At 39.4% G+C, this 23,003-nt stretch overlaps 1 pseudogene; it reads right to left on the bottom strand.

The window, feature by feature from the left end:
• Positions 1-1,413: 1,413 nt before the first annotated feature.
• Positions 1,414-22,885, bottom strand: LOC132166972 (cyclic nucleotide-gated ion channel 1-like; annotated as a pseudogene).
• Between the last annotated feature and the right edge of the window lie 118 nt (positions 22,886-23,003).

The following is a 23,003-nucleotide window of genomic DNA, read 5'->3' on the forward strand; positions in this document are numbered from 1 at the left end:
TTGACAATCCGTACTACCTCACCGCTCATGAATATCTTTTCTTCCCCACTTTTTTTTTTTTTGGTTTTATTTTGTTTTTCCTTTTTTTCTTGGTCCAAATTAAACAATATTTTATACTTCTTAAGAGGAATACTGCATACAAGTCAGCATTAGATCTGTAGATCATGAATATTACCCACCTAGAAACGTCTGAGAAGTTTTCTCCGATCCTCGCAACAGCTCAAGAAAATTATAAATTATGTCTATATATAGAATTTTTACTTAATTTCAAATAAATCCATATGTGTAACACTTGTGTTGTCCAGGGCATAAGAGGAATGATGATCATCACTTGACGTCATCTTCACCTTCCTCCTCCCGGGGAAAGATAAAAAACCATCATATAAAACGTACAGATGTTAAGGGCCATAAGCAACATCATGAAACAAAGGCAGCACACATGGACATAAGGGGCACACATGAAATAGAGTAAAACCAATGTAAAAGGAAGCTTTTTACTAAGCAAATATATTTTTTTGAAGATAAAATTACTTTTTTTTTTTTAAAGAGAAAAATACTGTAGAGGTTCCAGGAGTTTACTTTTACCAAATTCATCATTCAGGTTTAATTTGAAACTTATCAAATCCATCACTCTTTTAAAGTATATATAATGCTTCGTTATCAAATTCTTTTCTCCGTACTCCTTACGTTAGGTTTTTTAGTGATGAAGAGTGACACGTAGGCTAATGACCATGTCATATCTAATAAAATTATAACACATATACATATCATTGAATCAACAGTGCTTATTATTATATAACTTCACCACATCATTTAAAATAAAAAATATACCATATAGAAACAAAAAATAAAATAAAAAAGTTAAGGAAAAAAAAATGAAAAGGAAAGGAGAAAAAAAAAATGGTTGGGAATGGCTTTTAAGAATGTAATTTGATTATCCACTTGGAAGTGGTTTGGCCACCTCCAACTCGGCCTTTAGAAATGGTTAAACTTAAGAGTAGCTCGGCCACACTAATTCCGACATGCTTAAACACAAGTTTATTTATTGTCATTTCTTTTAAAATTTTAAATGACGTGATATATATATATATATATATATACCATTAATGTAAGAAAACAAAATCCCATTACATTTTGTTCATTCTCATAGAACAAATCATGGGCAAGATCAGAGGCTTCATGCTTGAAAAATGTCTAATTGAGTCTTCAGGTGAATCTTCCAAAACACCCTGACCCTACCCGGATACAATCGGCTAAACCTGTTATCACCACCATCGAGCAAACCCAAACCCATCCCAACATGGGCCTACGTTCAGCAAATAATCTATTAATTTTTGTACACTACTTAATGCAAAGGCCTCTAAAACAAACTATTGCTTTTCATTTTTCAACACCAAGAGCATGAGAATTGAACTAGCTTTTGTTCCCCTTGGGCAACAAGGCAGACGACAATTCAATTTTCCTCTTCCCTGCAACCAACCGGAGAGACGACTTTTCATTATTCCTTTCATTAATTCACTGGAAAGCTGCTACAATTAACGCTTGTACTTAAGAAGCTGCTTCAGTACGCCGGGAAACTATAGTCCTCAAGTCGTTGGCCATTAGAGCAAAGGCTTCAACTTTTGCGTGCGTTTTCGCAGTTTTGAGAGAGATTGGGAGGTCGGATAGGTTGGGTAATGCAGCAGAGCATTCCAACCCCCAATCTAGAAGTTCTTCTCCATGGAAACTACATTTCTCAATACACTTGGCACTTCTCTCGGCATTAATACTGGTGGTGAAGTTCCATATGATGCCTTGCTTTATGAAGAGCATCGCATCAAGTGGTTCTCCCTCCTTCACAATGTAGTTGGCCTGGTTGTAGTGCATTGGTGTTAGTTCTTGTGTGGGCTTAATTCAGTTCTAAAATGCAGATGCTACTGTTCATGAGCTCAAACATTGATATAGAATGCTCAGAATCCAATCTCCACCGTTCATAATGTAGATTTATATGTTATGAACGTCCCTGCAAAATTTCAGCGCAATCGGACCACAAACGCCCATCGATCGGAGCTGTTGATCAAGACTGGACAGGCCGGGTCCGGACCGCAATTCCCCGGGTCCGGACCTCATTTCCAGAAACGAAAATCTTGCTCCGAAAAGCCGTGTCCGGACCGCCCATTAACATGTCCGGACACCCCGTAAGTTTTAGGCCCAAAAACGTGATTTTAAGTGGATTAGGTCTAGGGTTTTGTCGGGGGTATATATACATCATTATAGAAGAGAGAAGTACGAATTTTCACCCCCAGAGAGTTCGTGTGAAGCTGTGCTTGAGTGATTATTTTGTTGTGAGCCAAATTGATTCCTCTTAGATGATTTTTGTTAGTATTGATTGTGTGCTTAATTGAAGTCTATCGGAAGGCTCCGATATAGGAGAATCATGTTGAAGAAGATTGTGAGCGAGGAGACAAGTTGGAGGCTTGTCGATCTTACAGAGTCAAGGTCTTGCAAAGGGTTGTAAGTGTTCCTAGTGTCTGTAATCTCTAGATAATCTTTTGATAGTGATTTCCTGGGTTTGGCTGCCCCGGAGAGGTTTTACTTTTAGATCGGTTTCTAAAAGGTTTCCTCTTCGTCACCAAAATCTTTGTGTGTGATTGTTCATATTTTGGTGAATGTTTGTTTTGATAAATATCTGTTAATTCCGCATAAAATTGTGATATTTATCTGTTTAGAATTTTTCAATTGGCTTCAGATACTCAGAGATCAATTGTAAAAGTTGTTCACCTTTTCCTTGAAGCTGTGGCACCTAGCAAATAAACAATCGAGAAGAATAATGAGAATATTTGTATTTAACACTATCTCAATCCAATCAAATTATCAAAAAGGAAGGGAAGGGAACTCACTTGCTTTAGCATGGGTTGTTGGAAACTAAACAAATCAAAATGCAAGAGAGTTTTTTTTTTTTTTTTTTTTTTTTAAAAAAAAATGGTAGAAATTATAAGTTCTTTTAATTAATAAGGGACTTTAGTTTTTCTAAACTCATGTGTTTATTTAATTCTCAACTGAAGTCTTAACTTAGAGATGAGTTTTTTGTTATTTAATACAATAAATATGGAGAAGTAAAAGCTTTGTAAGTTAGTCTTTGAATACCTCTATTTATAGGTGTCTTAAGATGTATTTTTATACAAGTGAAATACGAAGAAGATTTCCTCCACTCTTCTCTAGTCTAATTTTGTTCTTTGTCTTTAGTAATAAGAGAGAGAGAGAGAGAGAGAGAGAGAGAGAGAGAGAAATAGAAAGGTAACTAGTTTGTAAACTAGTATTTTATCTTTCAAATTGGTATCAGAGCCCAGCTGTGCCAATTCCCATTTTTGTCCTTTCTAGAAATGGGTTCCAACATAGTCCAGCAACAAATCCCTAGATTATCAAAAGATAACTATAGGTCATGGTCTATCCAAATGAGAGCCCTGTTTGGGTTTTAAGATTTATGGGAAGTCATTACTGACGGATTTACAGAACCCACTGAGGAGGAGGAAGCTGAATACACAGCAGATGAGAAGAACACTCTTAAGGACCAAAGGAAGAAGGATAAAAAGGCCTTGTTTTTACTCTATCAAGCATTGGACGAGTCTACCTTCGAGAAAGTTGCCGAAGCAATGACAAGTAAACAAGCATGGGAGATTCTAGCTTCCATCTTCAAAGGAGACGAACGGGTGAAACGGGTCTATCTCCAATCATTACGGGGCGAGTTCGAAGCTCTTCACATGAAGGATGGAGAATCGGTGTCTGATTATTTCTCACGATTGCTGGTAATCATGAATGGTTTGAAAATAAACAATGAGAAGGTCGATGACATCTGAGTCGTCAAAAAGGTACTTCAATCCCTTTCCTCTAAATTTGAACATGTCGTTGTAGCTATCGAAGAGTCTAAGGACTTGGAGAAGCTAACAATTGAGGAGTTGTTGGGTTCATTACAAGTACATGAGCAAAGGATGCAGAAGAATGCTAGTTCTAGTGTATTAGAACAAGCACTAGAGTCAAAACTGACTCTAAATGATCAAGGCAAATTCAGCTCCTACCGTGGTCGTGGTAGAGGCCGGGGGCGTGGTATTTTCCAACAACCACGTCAAAGTCAACAGGAAACTCAAAGTTTCAGAGGTAGAGGACGAGGAGGCTACCAAGGAAGAGGAAGATCCACATATGGACGTGGAAACTCCAAGAATATCCAATGCTACAACTACAATAAGTTTGGACACTATGCCTCGGATTGTTGGCACAAAGATGATGAACAAGCAAATGTCGCAGAAGCAACACATGAGGTTCGTAGTGATTCTATTTTACTTCTCGCTCATGATGTTTCAGATTCACAAGATGAGGTTTGGTACCTCGATTTTGGCACAAGCAATCATATGTGTGGGAAGAAAGATCTGTTCGTAGAACTCATAGAAGGAGTTCGTGGAAAAGTGAACTTGGGAGACTCCACCAAACTCTTAGTTGAAGGCAAAGGGAAGATAAAAATTTGTCAAAATGATGGCAAGAAAGGGTACATTTCTGATGTTTATTATGTGCCTAACATGAAAAGCAATATTCTTAGCATTGGACAGTTGCTCGAGAAGGGGTACGCCATACATATGGAGAACTACTCTCTCATTTTGAGAGATACACGTGGAGGAATTGTAGCTCATGTTCCAATGACCAATAATCACATGTTCCGGTTACATCTTAACGCAAAGTCTGAGAAGTGCTTCTATGGACTCAAGGAAAGTGAGTCATGGAAGTGGCATCTTTGCTTTGGCCATCTACATTTCAGTGGCCTAAAGCTATTATCTTCATTTGGCATGGTGCATGGGTTACCAGTGATCGAGCCACCGAGTAACGTTTGTGAAGGATGTATACTTGGCAAGCAGGCACGACTTCCTTTTCCCAGCAGCAAATCTTGGAGAGCAACATCACCATTGCAACTGGTTCATATCGACATATGTGGACCAATAGAGCCCATGTCCTTAGGAGGTAATAGATACTTTATTACCTTCATCGATGACTTTAGCAGAAAACTTTGGGTTTATTTTCTTAAAGAAAAATCAGCTGCCTTTATTGTATTCAAGAACTTTAAAGCTTGTTGAAAATCAAAGTGGTCATAAGCTTGTAACTCTTCGTTCTGACCGAGGTGGAGAATACACCTCAAAAGAATTTGATAAGTATTGCAGGGAACAAGGCATAAAGCATCAGCTGACTGCTGCTTACACACCACAGCAAAATGGGATCGCCGAAAGAAAGAACCGTACCATTCTTAATATGACTAGAACTATGCTCAAGGAGAAAGGGCTGCCAAAACAATTCTGGGCAGAAGCTGTGGCGTGCTCATCTTATCTACCAAACCGATGTCCTACCAAAAGTGTCAAGAATATGACACCTCAAGAGGCATGAAGCGGCCACAAGCCAAGTGTTGCACACCTAAGAATCTTTGGGTGTGTTGCATATTCTCAAGTTCCCAAATCCAAGAGGAAGAAGCTTGATGATCGTGGTGAAAAATGTATCTTTCTCGGATATAGTGAAGAGTCGAAAGCATACAAGCTCTACAATTCACTAACAAAAAAATTAGTGGTTAGTAGAGACATTATCTTTGATAAAGAAAGAGTGTGGAGCTGGAGTGATGAAGAGAAGGCCAAAGAACAACAAGTGTTAGAGGAGCCTGAAGAGCTCTCAACAGAAGCTCCACCAAGTACCCCACCATCTTCTCAGCCTAACACACCGTTCGCAGCACATAGATACTCTACACCTTCTATGGGAGGTAGCAGCAGCAGATCCTCCACAAATCAAAGTAAGATGAGAAGTCTCAGGGAAATCTATGAGCAAACAGAAGATGGAGAGACTAATCTTTTATGCCTATATGCTGATCATGAGCCTCTTAACTTTCAAGAAGCTGTTGAAGAAGATTGTTGGCAATCCGCAATGGAGGAGGAGATACATGCTATTCAAAAGAATGACACTTGGGAGTTGGCAACACTCCCATCAAACCAAAAGGCTATTGGTGTCAAGTGGGTGTACAAGATCAAACGCATTGCAGAAGGTGAAGTTTCTCGATACAAGGCAAGACTAGTAGCTAAAGGGTACAAGCAAAAGTATGGCATCGACTATGAAGAGGTCTTTGCACCAGTTGCGAGACTTGACACAGTGAGATTGTTGATCGCACTTGCCGCTCATCACAATTGGAAGATATACCAACTTGATGTCAAGTCAGCCTTTCTCAATGGCATCCTTGAAGAAGAGGTGTACGTACAACAACTGGAAGGCTTTATAATGGAAGGAGAAGAAAGCAAGGTATACCGCCTTAAGAAGGCGTTATATGGCTTAAAGCAAGCACCAAGAGCTTGGAACGCACGCATTGATAGTTATCTTCATCAAAATGGTTTCACCAAATGTCCATATGAGCATGCTATCTATATGAAGAAAAACCATCGTGGTGAATTTCTAATCATTTGCCTATATGTTGATGATCTCTTATACACAGGAAATAGCAGTGAAATGTTCAAGGAATTCAAGCAATCAATGTTTAAGGAGTTTGAGATGACAAACAACGGGTTAATGTCCTACTTCCTTGGTATTGAAGTGAAGCAACAACATGATGGAATTTTCATATCCCAAAAGAAGTACATGGGGGAGATTTTAGAGAAATTCAAGATGGATAGTTGCAACTCTGTGAATACCCCAGTTGAAACAAGCATAAAGTTGTCAAAAGAAGAAGATGGTTGAGTTATTGAACCAACTCTTTACAAGAGTTTGGTTGGAAGTCTGAGGTACTTGACGATCACAAGGCCAGATATTGTCTATGGAGTTGGACTTGTGAGTCGATACATGGAGACACCAATGGAGACTCATTGGTTAGCTGCAAAAAGGATCCTAAGGTACATCAAAGGCACTCTGAATCTTGGTTTATTCTATGCCTATGGTGATGAAGCAAAATTAGTTGGTTATTCAGATAGTGATTGGGGATGTGACTAAGATGAGAGGAAAAGTACTACTAGGTATGTGTTCTATCTTAGTTCTACAGCATTTTCTTGGACATCCAAGAAACAAGAAATCGTAGCCTAGTCTACCTGTGAGGCAGAGTATATGGCGGCTTCGTCTACTATTTGTGAAGCTATATGGCTAAGGAATCTCTTGAAAGAACTGGAACATCCACAAGAAGAACCGACTGTGATTTACGTGGATAACCAATCGGCTATAAAGTTAGCAAAGAATCCAGTGCAACATGGGATGAGTAAACACATTGACACTAGGTTCCACTTTCTTAGAGACCATGTCAAGTGGAAGACAATAGAGCTCCAGTATTGCCACACCACTGAACAAGTAGCAGATATATTCACTAAGCCATTATCAGGTGCAATTTTCATGAGGCTAAGAGACATGCTTGGTATGAGGAGGTTTTGATTTGAGGGGGCGTGTTGGAAACTAAACAAATCAAAACGCAAGAGAGTTTTTTTTTTTTTTTTTTTTAAATTGTAGAAGGTATAAGTTCTTTTAATTAATAAGGGATTTTAGTTTTTCTAAACTCATGTGTTTATTTAATTCTCAACTGAAGTCTTAACTTAGAGATCAGTTTTTTGTTATTTAATACAATAAATATGGAGAAGTAAAAGCTTCGTAAGTTAGTCTTTGAATACCTCTATTTATAGGAGTCGTAAGATGTATTTTTATACAAGTGAAATACGAAGAAGATTTCCTCCACTTTTCTCTAGTCTAATTTTGTTCTTTGTCTTTAGTAATAAGAGAGAGAGAGAGAGAAATAGAAAGGTAACTAGTTTGTAAACTAGTATTTTATCTTTTATGGGTAAGCAGATATAGCGCTTAATCATACTTCCAAGTTCAATGGGAAGATGAGATAGCAGATTTTGCACGTCAACATCTTTCTTTTCTTCCAGCATGTGTTGAATGATGGGCATGATCTCCTCTTTTATAGTACTAGGGAGTTGGTTTCTAAATATCCATAGCTCTATTTCTCGTTCTTTAACTCTCATGTTTTTTATAATTTCTTCTAAACTTTCAGTTGCCAACTGTATATATGTCTGATACATGACAAGTTTAGATCATCAAATTCTATTGATAAATTACAACTCATCTTTAAATCTTTGATTGATAGAAAATGATAAATTTAGTCATTAATTAATCAATATTCTAATAACAAATGCATGTTGAGTAGTCCTTCTACATGCTAGTATAAAGAAATCATCAATAACACTCATACACATAATTATATAATCAAGCACCCTAAAGATTAAAAAGATGTTGAGCACCAACCTGCAAATTCCCAATAAAATGCAGAAACAGTAGTAAGCCAAAGATTGAAATACAAACTGCAAAGCAGTTTTCCTAGAAATATGTACTTGTTTGAAGGTTTTGACCAAAAGAACTGCAAATATTGAAGAAACTATCATCTATGAGATAGCAATATAATATATATATATCTATATATATATATATATATATATATATATATCAAAATAATGTACTTTTCTTTTGGATGAATGGTAATTAATTAAAAGAAAAGTGGAAATTCACATCTCATACTGTCGTAAAAAGAGTTTAACATGTGCAAACCTCAAATTTCGTAGGCCCCACCAGAAACAGAGAGTTGAAGGGCTTCAAAGAATATTCCAAAATCAAAGAGAGTTGTTGATGTGAACCCCAAGTCACGTGAGCCTCAAGTTTAGTTCAATAAGGAGAGTATCTCCATATTAGGTTTTATTATTCTATAAAGAGATTATCTCCAAACGTGAGACTCATGTTTAGATTAATAAGGAGAGTATCTTCTTTTATTTTGTTTTCAATAAGGTCATAATAGTATTTACGATTCTTCCCTTGTAAGGTCAGAATCTAAATCCTAAAGTCCAAACCTAATACTAGGTCTCTTATGTAACGTTTTTCCTATTTAAAGGAGGTAGAAGGAATAAAGAGGCACGCTGAATATTATCAAACTACACACTTGTTGTGCTTTTGGAGGTCAAGGCTCCCTCGAAGTAGCCAAGCTTTAAGGTTCTTGTCTTTGTGCTAGTTGATTCTCATCAATTGGTATCAGAGCTAAGTTCCTCTCCCCACCTGAAACTATAAGAGGCCCGGTTTCCCTCGGAAGAAACCAGAGAGAATCAACATAGGCCGCTCTAGGAATAAAGGTTGGACCTACCGAGATTTTACTTTAGAATCTCGGCCAATGACGAGATCAGTGACGAAGAAAGTACAACAAACGACGATGGAAGGCAGAGTGGGAAATTTGGAGCAGTCGGTGCAGGTAATATCGGAAGTCCAGCAAGAGATGATGGCCCGTTTGACGAAAATTTTGGAGAAGATATCTACGCAAGGAGGAACACAGCGTGAAGAAGAGGAGATTTCTCATGGGAAGAGACACAAGGACGAGGGAGAGAATTCTCGGGCAGAAACCAGAGAATGGAACCAGTCGTTCACCAACAGACACGTCAAGTTAGAGTTCCCACGCTTCAATGGGGGAGAAGACCCCACCGGATGGATCTGTAGAGCAGAGTAGTTTTTTAGATTCCAATGGACGTCAGAAGAGGAGAAAACACCCCTGGCTTCTTTCCACCTGGAAGGGGAAGCCCAATTGTGGTATCAAATCTTGTTGAGAGAGGGGCGGGAATGATGTTGGGCTAAACTCACAGATGGATTGTGCGCTCGGTTTGGCCCCAACCAATTCTATGATCCATTTGGAGAATTGACGAAGTTACAGCAGCAGGGGAGTATCAAGGACTATCAAGCAAGCTTTGAGTCCCTTCTTTAAAAAATAGGGACCTTAACCTCGAGCCAACAAGTGAGTTGTTTTGTAAGCGGATTGAAGGAGCCTATCAAGGCAGACATCTTAGTAGGAAGGCCGCACACTCTCACTTCTACCATCAGCCTGGCTCATTTGTATGAAGCCCGACATCTAGCCCTTCGAAAAAAATACCATACCAGACACCCGACGAACCCCCCTGAACCAGCAAACCAGTGCAGGACAGCCAACCATGCAGGTCAAAAGATTGACGCCTGCGTAGCTTAAAGAGAGACATGAGAAGGGTCTTTGCTTCAAGTGCAATGACAAGTATGGACCAGGGCACCGTTGTAAAAGATTGTTCATGATTGAAGCATATAGAGGGGAAGGTGATGATGGAGATGGAGTAATGGAGGAGGAAGAAGAAGAGAATGAGGACCTTCCAAAAATTTCCCTGCATGCCATCACAGGAAGAGAAGCACCAGACACAATAAAGGTTTATGGCCAGATTGGGAGATCCATCTCTTTGCTACTTATTGACTCAGGGAGCACTCACAATTTTGTGAGCTTAGCTCTCGCCGAGGTCTTGGGGTTAAGCCCGAAAAAGAGGGAGACTATGGAGGTGATCGTGGCATCAGGTGAAAAAATTACAAGTCTAGGGAAGTGCCACCCAATTGCAATGGAGTTGCAAGGGTGGAAATTTCAGATTGATTTTTTTGTTCTTCCCTTAGAAGGTTATGGGATTGTGTTGGGTGCCCAGTGGTTGCGAGTATTAGGGCCTATATGGTGGGATTTTGAAGAATTGAAGATGAAGTTTACTTGGGAATGAAAGCAAGTGACACTGCATGGAGTGCGGGCGGTAGAGAACCCAACTAGAGAATTACATTCCATCATCTCCACCAAGAGTGATGTGCAACTTGAAGATATAGAAAACACGGGGGAGGTAAAAACAGAGGAGATGGATGCAATCCTAGAAGCAAGCAAGGCAATTTTTGAGGAACCACGTGGGCTGCCTCTTCCACGCAGCCACGACCATCGCATCCTTTTGCAGCCGGGGGCGGGTCCGGTAAGTGTTAAACCCTACTGCTACCCGTTTCATCAAAAAGCTGAAATTGAGAAGCAAGTCGAAGACATGTTGGAGCGGGGAATAATTCGACCCTCCAATAGCCCTTACTCATCTTCGGTACTCTTAGTAAAGAAGGGGGATGGCACTTGGAGAATGTGTGTCGATTATCGCGAGTTGAACAAAATAACGGTAAAAGATAAGTTTCCCATACCTGTTATAGATGAATTCCTAGACGAGTTGAATGGAGCCAAGTTCTTCACCAAATTGGATTTGCACTCCGGGTATCATCAAGTGAGGATGGACGTGGCCGACATTGAGAAGACTGCTTTCTGCACGCACCATGGGCACTATGAGTTCCTCGTCATGCCGTTCGGATTGACAAATGCGCCATCCACTTTCCAAGCACTCATGAACTAGGTGTTCTGAATTTATCTCCGTAAATTTGTATTGGTTTTTTTTTTTATGACATAGTGGTGTATAGTAGTACTTGGGAGTAACATCTACAACATGTCACCACTGTATTGGGAGTCTTGGAAAATCAGCAGTTATATGTCAAAAGGACCAAATGCCTATATGGTCAATATGAGGTTAAATACTTGGGCCACGTAATTTCATCCAAGGGAGTAGGAGTTGACCTCGACAAAGTAGAGGCCATGGAGAAGTGGCCGAAACTTGGGACTCTCAAGGCAATGCAGGGATTTTTGGGACTCACGGGATACTACCGACGATTTATCCAAGACTATGGGAAAATCGTGGGCCCTTTAACCCGCATGTTGAAGAAGAATAATTTTACATGGACAATCGGAGCAGAAAAAGCCTTTGAGGACCTCAAACGAGCTATGACCCAGGCACCCATCCTTGCCTTACCGGATTTCTTTAAAGAATTCGTGGTGGAATGTGATGCCTCGGGGGTGGGCATTGGAGCCGTCCTTCTTCAAGAACGGCTAATTGCTTTTTTTAGTCAAGCGTTGCAGGGAACCCAATTATTATTATCCACCTACGAGAAGGAGATGTTGGCTCCCGTCGTGGCGGTTCAAAAGTGGCGGCCATATTTGCTGGGTAGACATTTTGTGGTAAGGTCGGATCAGCATAGTCTGAAATACTTATGGACCCAAAAAATCTCCACTACTGCTCAACAAAAGTGGTTATATAAGCTGATGGGGTTTGATTTTTCCATCGAGTACAAAAAGGGGAGAGAGAATGTGGTGGCTGATGCTTTATCAAGAAGAGGGGATATGCAGCTTCCAGGGGAGCTAGCTGCCATTTCAAGTCCGATTGCCAACTGGTTGGACGAAATCAAAGGGGACATAAAAGTTGATGCAAAGATGAAGGAGTTGGCGCAGAGAATCCAAGATGGAGAAGCCGTAAGCCCATGGAAGTATAAGGAAGGTATTCTGTTTTTTAAAGAACGAATTTATCTTTCGGAGTGATCGGCACTTATCTCCACAATTATAGAGCAAATACATGTGGGATTTCATGAAGGATACCAAAAGACCTTCCAGAGGATACGTGCGATTTTTTATTGGAAGGGAATGTGGCGACAAATAAAGGAGTTCATCAAGGAATGTGAAGTTTGTCAATGCCATAAGGTGCAGTGCCTTACACCCCAAGGATTGTTATAACCACTTCCGGTGCCGGAGAAAATTTGGGAGGATATTTCTATGGATTTCGTAGACAGGTTACCTAACTCAAGGGGCAAAACTACGATCTTTGTGGTTGTAGATCGTCTATCCAAGTATGCCCACTTTGTGGCTATTAGTCACCCCTACACAGCCATGAGTGTAGCTCAAGTTTTTTTCGAAAATAGTTTTAAGCTCCATGGTATGCCTAAGTCGATTGTGTGCGATAGGGACCCGGCGTTCACTAGTCATTTTTGGAAGGAAGTTTTCCGATTACAGGGTACCAGTTTCAATTTTAGCTCCGCTTATCATCCACAAACGGATGGCCAAACTGAGGTTGTGAATCGCACCATGGAAATGTATTTGCGTTGTTTTACGAGCTCTCAAACCAAGGAGTGGGGCAAGTGGTTGGCTTGGGCTGAATACAGTTATAATACAAGCTGGCATTCTACCCTCAAAACAACCCCTTTTGCAGCAGTTTATGGGAGAGATCCACCCACCTTGCTTACTTATTTACTTGGAACGGCAAAGGTAGAAGTGGTGGAAAGGGAGCTACGGACACATGATCAGGTGTTAAGGGAGCTAAGGGAGAACATGAAGTTGGCGCAGGAAAGAATGAAGAAAGTGTATGATGGTAAGCATCGGGAAGAAGAGTTTGAGGAAGGGGAATGGGTGTATCTTAAATTACACCCATATAAACAGGTATCCGTCCACCTACGCAGGAGTGCAAAGCTAGCAGCAAAGTTTTTTGGGCCCTTCAAAATCATCAAAAAAATAAACCCAGTAGCTTATAAGCTGGAGTTGCCATTAGGAACTCGCATCCATCCTGTTTTCCACGTTAGTCTGCTTAAACGACATCTAGGGGGAGAACAAATTGCATTGCCACAACTGCCGGATGTCTTGGAAGATGATCGCATCATTCCGAAACCAAGAGCTATGTTGGAGAAGCGGATTCGGAACAAAAAGCCTGAGATTTTAATTCATTGGCAGGGATTATCACCGGCGGAAGCAACATGGGAAGAGCAGGAATTCATTCAAGAGCAATTTCCAGAATTTTCCCTTGAGGACAAGGGAATTGTTAGGGAAGGGGAATGATGTGAACCCCAAGTCACGTGTGCCTCAAGTTTAGTTCAATAAGGAGAGTATCTCCATATTAGGTTTTATTATTCTATAAGGAGATTATCTCCAAACGTGAGACTCACGTTTAGATTAATAAGGAGAGTATCTTCTTTTATTTTGTTTTCAATAAGGTCATAATAGTATTTATGATTCTTCCCTTGTAAGGTCAGAATTTGAATACTAATTCCAGACCTAATACTAGGTCTCTTATGTAACGTTTTTCCTATTTAAAGGAGGTAGAAGGAATAAAGAGGCACACTTAATATTATCAAACTACACACTTGTTGTGCTTTTGGAGGTCAAGGCTCCCTCGAAGTAGCCAAGCTTTTAGGTTCTTGTCTTTGTGCTAGTTGATTCTCATCAGTTGTGTTTGGTGTTTGCACAGGACAATAATCATCTAAAAATGCATGATCGCTTGAAGGTTGATTGCAGCTAAAAGAACTTGGGGTACATCCAACATGCTTTTCACAAGCTTTGTGCCAACAAGCCGTTTCTCGTTGGATAGAAAATAAGTACCAAAAAGCACCCAGTACCTAATTAAAGAACCAACAATTCTCTTAAAGATCAGTCAATTCTGCAGATATTCTACCAAAAAACTACAAAAGAACAAGATAATCTTATAGATATAACAATTTAAAGGTTACTTGAAACTGTCTTATCAGCACTATGTGATCGATTGTCGAATAAAAATATAGTATCAAACATTTCTAAATAGAGCACAGGTCCTAGCTAGATACTTTCATTCACGTGTCAAGTTTAGACTGGAAATGGTAGTACTATATAATTAATCACACATGGATATAATTAAAGTAGCTAGGTGCGCAAAGCATGCTTATGATTTACCAAGGTCGATTCATTTTATACAGAAATCTAAGGAAACCTTGATAAACATACGACACTTATTGAAAGAAAACAAAAAATGAAATAAGCAATAAAAAAAATTTATGACGTAAAATGAACATGATATTGATAATCAAACTTACATCCCTAGCAAGAATATAGAGAAAGAAATTAAATGCAGCTTTAATCCAAACAAGTCTAGCAAGTTTGCTGGCAGACTTGGTAAGATTTATCCATGATATGTAGATTCGGAGAATTCTTGGTACATATTGGCAGAAAACAACGGCATTCAGGAACTTCCTTTTGTCCAAAAATTTTGAAAAATAATTGGAAATACAACCTGCACAGATTAAAACAGACTGTAAGATACATCCAGTTTATATGCAATATTCCCCCGAGCCATGGCTATATATGTGTAGGGAATTTTAATGAGATAGTGTTTCTTAATTACCTGTGGGAGGGGAAGAATAGCGAGAACAGCAATTATGAAGTACCGGGAGAAGAAGTAGCGGTTTGCTATTTGCCCAGGATCTCTAACTATTATAATTCGTCCAAGCTTACGAGAGTCCTTGTCGATGTAAGGACAAATAAATTGTACGATTATATTCAAAACATAAATGAAATCTGTGACAGATCTCAAAGTAATGGCTACGATCTTCAATCCTTTGTCTAACGAAACGCACTTGGCATCTCCATTGATGATAGGAAGGTAAAAGAACAAAGGGTCTACTTATACTGCAATTACACATGACACTGCAAACATTATATTCCACCACTGAAGCAGCTGCCCCTCTGGGTCAAGAATTGTCTTTTTTGTTGCTCTCTTTTGTCCGGAGTCATCTCTATCAATTTTGGAAACTTGCCCCTCATTATCCTAATTCCTGAACACAACATATATAGCAAGCAAAAATCAGGTTAATCATATATTCTCATGTGGACTTGTTCTTCCATCCTTCAATTGATCTAGTTGTTTAGAAGTTTTCTTCTTTCAATTATTTTTCATATTTTCAATGTATATGTTAGTAGTTGAGCCAAGGTATTTTTCTAACGGTTCAGTTTTAATTCCAAGTATTTCATAAGAAAGAGAGAACAAGTAAAATTAAATTTGGACCGTTGAAAAAATACAGCCAAATACAACCCATATGCTATAATTTTTTCACTATACCTTATAAGCCAAACCCTTTTTTTAGCAGTATAGTGCAATAAAAAAGGAGTGCTACTTTGGACATAGCTTTGACTACAAGTCCTATTACAACTTAAATGTAATATTTATCATGTTAATTATTAATTAAATAATTAAATTTATTTCTCAAATTTTATTATTTAATTTTGAGATTAGAGTAACAACCACAGAGGCGAGGGCCAGCATTTTCCAAAGTACAAGTTAACCTAAAATGTTTACGTAGTCAAAGAAAAATTTTCCTTAACGGGCCAATATAAAAAAATGAACAAATAAATAAAAACTCTCTGCTCCCCTCCCTTTTTCTAACTCCCTCTAGCTCTCCTCTCCCCTAATTTGGGCTCTGATTTCCCCTAAATTTGTTTAGTTGTGTTGCCGAACGGGCACCAAATCTTTGGCCCCAAAATTAAAAAATCGTCACCTCAAACCCATTGCCAGCCCGGGCCTATATCCACGAGCATCACACCTCCCAACTATCGACGGCCACCAAAGATATTTTACTGATTATTTTTAGGATTCTAATCAATCAATACAAGTTTATTTTTGACCAAGAAACTATGCATAATTCAGAGCATTCACATTAGCAGAGGAAACAAAAGCTAGCAACTTTTACTGAAAAAAAAGAAAAAAAAAAAGAAAAAAGAAAAAGAGCTAGCTGCTATAGTGGCCAGTAAATTTGTTGCAAGTTGTTAAATATTTATATACTCAATCATAAGAAAACTACTTAAAAAATAAAATGCATAAGAAAACTAATCCTATATATATATATACCGTTGATAAAATCTACTACGGGTCACACTCAAGCATCATGAGATTATCTTTCAACCACTTTCTATTATCTCTCAACCATTATCTGAATGTGGACAACTCATGATATATCAACTACCTCCATTATCTCTAAACTAGCTCTTACTATTTAAGTATTTATTAACCATGTGAAGGTGGAACATGGAGAGAGCAATTACATAAAATCCAATAAAAAGAATTGATCAAATCATTCTCAAAAAGACCTGAGTTCATACTATATTTTGACTCTATATAAAAGTGATAACTTAAGCATCAGAGAGTCTCCGACTAAGGTCGGGACCATTTGATGCTCTTGTTATTTTGCAAGCAATCCATTGCCCGTCGAACCGTACCAAAAACTGCATATATATATATATATGTTAGAATATATTCAGAATATATTATGAATATATTTGATATTCACCTTAATTGCTGATTTGATATATTTTCTTTGTATATTCTTTGATATTATTTTGTAATATTGTACATTAATTCCGTGATTGTATTCCTATTTTATCTGGCCATATTCAACTATAAATAGGCCTCTTTGTATACAGTTCAATACACACAGAAATACAATATTCAGTTTATTCCTATATTCTCTAGTATTTTTTAGTTATCTTAACATTGTATCAAAGCCAAATTTTGGCCTTGTCTAGAGAAGTAGGAAGTTAGTCCGTTCAAAGGCTTTTTTGATCTTATTTTGGTATAATTATTATACCAACAAGCTCAAAAAGGTCCGATATATCCTGTGAAGTTATCAGATCAACGTTCTGAAGTTCAACGCGCTCTCATGTGCCACCAGAAGTTTCTGTGTCACTATTCATGCGCCGCACAGTCAGCTGTTTTTCAGAAAATACCGCCAGAATCTAGATCGAAGGCTACCGATCTACTGGTCTATAGAAAGAATGCGCCACCAGGAGACCCCACGCACCTCCACGCTCCGCCACAACTTTCTGTGGAATTTTTCACCGCCGCATGCGTTGTTACTGGCCACCACGCGCCACCCCTGTCAACCGGTTTCAGAAACGAATCCCAGATTCGTGATCAGAGGCTGCCGATCTGTCGAACCAGCTGGAGCACGCGCACCAAGGAGCCACCACGCGCCGCCACCTTGTAAGTTGTCTTGTTGAGCTCATCTTTTTACAATACAATTGGCCACACCAGATTATTTCTATTTTTTTGAGCTCACACACCTGCAGTACACTCAGCCACACTAGATTTCAGCCCTCTTTAACCAAGCCTATACTCCTTATTATACACTCAACCACACCAGATCCTAACCCTTAAAAACAAGCTCATATCCCCTAACATACACTCGACCACACCGGATTGATTCTCGCACTAGGCTCACAGAACCTATCCTACACCCAACCACACCGGATTATATTCCCCCCCCCCCCGCGCCTAAAAAAAAAAAAAAGGAAAATGGCCGTACCTACTACCACTCTCCCAAACACCAAAGATATTACCCAACCTATCCCTATTATTCTTGATGGCTCCAATTACCCGGCTTGGTCTCAAAATATGAGTAGGTGGCTCAAAGGACATTGTCTTTGGGAGTATGTTTCTGGTGAAGAACCTAAACCTCTTGCTGGAAAAGAGGAACCCGCTGCGGCTTTTTCTACCCGCCTCCGCACATGGAAAAATATCCATTACAGTATTATCTCTTGGTTCTGCAACACTTGTGTCGTCTCCATTAGCATGACATTTGGCAATCTTGATAATGCCAAAGATATATGGGATATGTTAGCTCAGCGCTACAGCACTACCGATCTTGCTCAGCGGTTTCAGATTGTGACCAAGCTTCATCGCATGCGCCAGGAACCAGGTCAGAGTATTACTGATTTTTATTTACAAATGACTTGTCTTTAGAATCAATTAGCACTGTGTGAGCCTAAGTGGAGTAATAAGGTTGATGCCTCTGAGTACATCGCTTTTCGCGATAGCATGCGCCTAGCCGAGTTTCTTGCGGCAATTCAAGATGAGTTTGAGCATACTCGAGCTTCTCTTCTTCACCGTTCACTGCTGCCATCCTTGGAAAATGCTCTTAGTGAACTCGTTTCAGAAAAGACCCAATTCTCCACTATGAAGTTACACACCTCTGAGATGGTCATGGCCACTGCATCCCGTAATACGAGTGCCCCTAGTTCTATTCCTGCTGGGTCTTCCTCATCTAATCGGAATATCCAGTGCCATTATTGTCAGAAATTTGGCCACAGGTATAGTGAATGCAGAAAAATGCTTTATCGTGGGAATCATCGAGCTCCTAGTCATAAGGCTGCTACGGTCACTCATACTGATACATCAGATATGTCTTGCACCGATGTTGCACCCCAACCCAGTACCCTTTCTCCTATAGAAATCGAAGCTCTCATTCATTAGGTTTTATCTAAGTCCAATCTTAATACCGCGATGTCCACCACACCAGGTAATTCCTCTTAGTATATTGACTCTGCTTGTTGTAATCACATGACACCGAATTCTTCCATATTTTCTTCAAAATCTGTGTTACCTAGACCTACCACCATTTACATTGCTAATGGTTCTCATCTTGATGTTAGTCACATCGGGTCTGTTTCTACTCATCAACTATCTATGTCTGATACATACTTGGTGCGTAATCTCTCGTGAAATCTTTTATCTGTTGGTCAACTATGTAAACTTGGCTTAGAACTACACTTTTCTAACCGAGGTTGTGATGTGCAGGATCCACAGACGGGACAGCTAATTGAGACCGCCCGTAAGATTGGACGTCTGTTCGAGCTTTCATCACTCCATCTTCCTCCTGCTGTATCTGCTGCCACTCCATCTTAGTCTCCCTCTACCACCCTCAGTTTATAGCACTCTCATTTAGGGCATGCATCTATTTCTCCTATTCGTTCTTTAGCTACAAGTGGTCAGTTAGGATCTGTTGAGTCTGAGTCATTTGATTGTGTTGCATGTCAACTTGGAAAACAAAGTGCTTTACCTTTTAATAATAGTGCCTCTATTTCTTCTGCTCCTTTTGATTTGGTGCATTCTGATGTATGGGGCCCTGCGCCTATTCCCACCATGGGTGGATCCCGCTATTTTGTAATATTTGTGGATGATTATTCTCGGTATACATGGCTTTATCTTTTACAAAATCGGTCTGAACTTCCACAGATTTACTCTGAATTTCAACGGATGGTTCAAACCCAATTTTCCCGAAACATCAAAATTTTTCGTTCTGATAATGCCATGGAATATCGTGAATCTACCTTCCTTGCTACCCTCAAACAAAATGGCACTCTTCCCCATCGCTCATGCCCAAATACATCTCAAGAAAATGGTCGTGCTGAACGGAAACACAGGCACATCTTAGACACTATTAGGGCTTTGCTCCTTTCTGCTTCTATCCCTGAACACTTTTGGGGAGAAGCCGCTCTTACCGCTGTTTATACAATTAATAGGGTCCTATCTCCCACTACCTTAAATAGGTCCCCCTATGAACTCCTGCATGGTTCTCCTCCTGATTACCAATCCCTTCGCATCTTTGGTTGTGTTTGTTTTGTGCTTCTTCCACCCCATGAACGAACAAAATTATAACCTCGTTCTCGCCTATGTTGTTTTCTTGGGTATGGCATTGAACATAAAGGATATCGTTGTTATGATCCTATTTCCAAACAGCTCTGCATCTCACGACACGTCACTTTTTGGGAACATAGGTTCTTTAGTGATATGGAGTCTTTTCCTACTAGTCCTTCTAGTTCTTCCCCTATCTTCACTAATGTCTCGTTTGATTTGCTCCCCAACACTACTAATCTTGATGCAGGGATGACAAGCTCTCCAGACGACATTCCAACGGTCGACCCCAATGACTTTTCCCCGCCTGTTGATCCATCTACTCTTGAGCCAGTTCCCTCTGTCCCTCGTCGTTCTACTCGGGTAACATCTCTTCCTTCCCAACTTCATGATTATCACTGTTATTCTGCTTTTGCCACTCTACATGAACCTCACTCCTTCCGTGTGGCTCATACTAACCCTCTTTTCCAGAATGCTATGTTTGAAGAACTAAATGCACTTTCCAAAACCCATACTTGGGACTTAGTTGATTTACCTTCAGGCAAAACTGCGGTAGGGTGCAAGTGGGTATACAAGATTAAGACAAAATCTAATGGGTCTATTGAGTGATACAAGGCACGTCTTGTGGCAAAGGGGTTCAATCAGGAGTATGGTATTGATTATGAGGAGACTTTTGCGCCGGTGGCTCGCCTTACTTCTGTTCGATCCCTCCTTGCTGTGGCTTCTGTGCGTCATTGGGATCTTTTTCAAATGGATGTGAAAAATGCATTTCTCAATGGTGATCTTAGTGAAGAAGTTTATATGCAGCCTCCTCCTGGGTACGATCATCCGCCACACAAGGTTTGCCGACTTCGCCGAGCGTTATATGGTCTGAAACAGGCCCCACGGGCTTGGTTTGCGAAATTCAGTTTCATTATTGCGCAAATTGGGTTTGTTTCTAGCCCCTATGACTCTGCGCTTTTTATCCGATGATCTGATGTTGGTCTTATTCTACTCTTACTATATGTTGATGATATGATAATTACTGGAGACGATACTGTCGGTATTCGTAACCTTCAACAATTCTTGAGTCAACAATTTGAGATGAAGGATTTGGGTTTTCTCAACTACTTTCTTGGCTTGGAAGTATCTTCTGATCCACATGGTTACTGAATCTCTCAAGCCAAATATGCCTCAGATCTTCTCTCACGAGCTGGCCTTACCGATTGCAAAATTGTTGATAGCCCTCTAGAGACAAATGTCAAACTTCGTGCCACTAATGGTGAACTACTTTCTAATGCCACTCTCTATCGACAGTTAGTTGGAAGTCTCATCTATCTTACTGTGACACGACCGGATCTTGCCCATGCAGTCCATCTTGTTAGTAAATTTATGACTGCGCCACGCTCAATTCATTATGCGGCTGTTCTTCGCATCCTTCGCTACGTGAAGGGCACTTTGTTTCATGGTTTGTATTTCTCTTCTCACTCATCATTAGACTTACATGTATATTCAGATGCTGATTGGGCAGGTGATCCCACTGATCGTCGTTCCACCACGGGTTATTGTTTCTTACTTGGTGATTTTCTCATCTCTTGGCGTAGCAAGAAACAATCTGTTGTTGCCCGCTCTAGCACTAAAGCTGAGTATCGTGCTCTTGCTGACACCACCTCTGAGCTCCTCTGGCTCCTACATGATATGGGTGTTTCTCAGACCTCCAGTTCTCCTATCTTTTGTGACAATCAAAGTGCGATTCAGATTGCGCATAATGATGTATTTCATGAATGTACTAAACACATTGAGATCGACTGTCATTTTGTGTGCTATCATCTTTTGCAGGGGACTCTCCGTCTCTGTCCTATTGCTTCCGCTGATAAGTTGGCTGATGTGTTCACCAAAGCACATCCACCTGTACGGTTTTCATGATCTTGTTTCCAAACTCAAGTTGGCATCTACATTAACACCTTGAGTTTGAGGGGGGATGTTAGAATATATTCAGAATATATTTGATATTCACCTTAATTGCTGATTTGATATATTTTCCCTGTATATTCTTTGATATTATTCTGTAATATTGTACATTAATTCCGTGATTGTATTCCTATTTTATCTGGCCATATTCAACTATAAATAGACCTCTTTGTATACAGTTCAATACACACATAAATACAATATTTAGTTTATCCCTATATTCTTTAGTATTATTTAGTTATCTTAACTATGATTTTTTTTTCTTTGAAAAAGAATATTTAAATAAAATAATAAAAATAAATAGTTAAAATAGTGAATTGGATGTTGGTATTTATTTTGAACAGTGTTTAAGAGTCGGAGACACTGTATCCAAATCAGGAAACTGATATCTGTACTGAGAAGAAAGAAAGAGATTTATTTCGAAAGTTAGATACTTGGATATATATTGACTGGTTCAGTGGCCTTGACTGATGGAATAGATTGTAGATAAGGACAGGAAATAAACAGAGCATTAAAGTTATGAAAACCATTTGATGATAAATCTAGTTAATTAATTACCAACAAAACATTTCCAAGATGCTATAATTAGTGGTGCCTTTCGATCAACCTTTGAGAAATGTTTACAATGATAGGAGGAAGAAGAAGAAGAAGATGCTAACCTCAACCCTTTCTCTTGCCGATGCCGGCCATGGTAACTCATCACTGAATTAAGTACCCACGAACTACTTTTCCAACGACAAGAGTACTATTGAGGTAAGAAGATTCCTGAAAAAAAAAAAGGAAAACAGATGAGACAAACTCCACTTTTCACATATATATTCTAATTAAGTGCAATTGAGACTCTGCAGCATATATAAGACATGATCATATGAAGAAGCAAAGGTTTCTGTAAAATCACTTTAAAAAAAAACTATGGGTTGTTTCGGAAATGTAATAAGAGCAAATATGGGTTGGAGAATTGAACCTGATAACTCGATCAAGATGAACAATGGAGACGAAGATCTGGAGAAATTAAGCAAAGACTGGCAGAAATTGGATCTTTGCTGTGGGAGTACTTAAGAGACTGCAGCTGCAAGTAGTAATCCACGAGCAACTCTTGCTGATTATAAATAGTTATTTAATTATTCGTTATGATTAAGTCTTCTTTTTTTGTTTGTTTTT

Source organism: Corylus avellana, chromosome 2, assembly GCF_965113065.1.
Source record: "Corylus avellana chromosome 2, dhCorAvel1.hap1.2, whole genome shotgun sequence".
Lineage (NCBI taxonomy): Eukaryota > Viridiplantae > Streptophyta > Magnoliopsida > Fagales > Betulaceae > Corylus > Corylus avellana.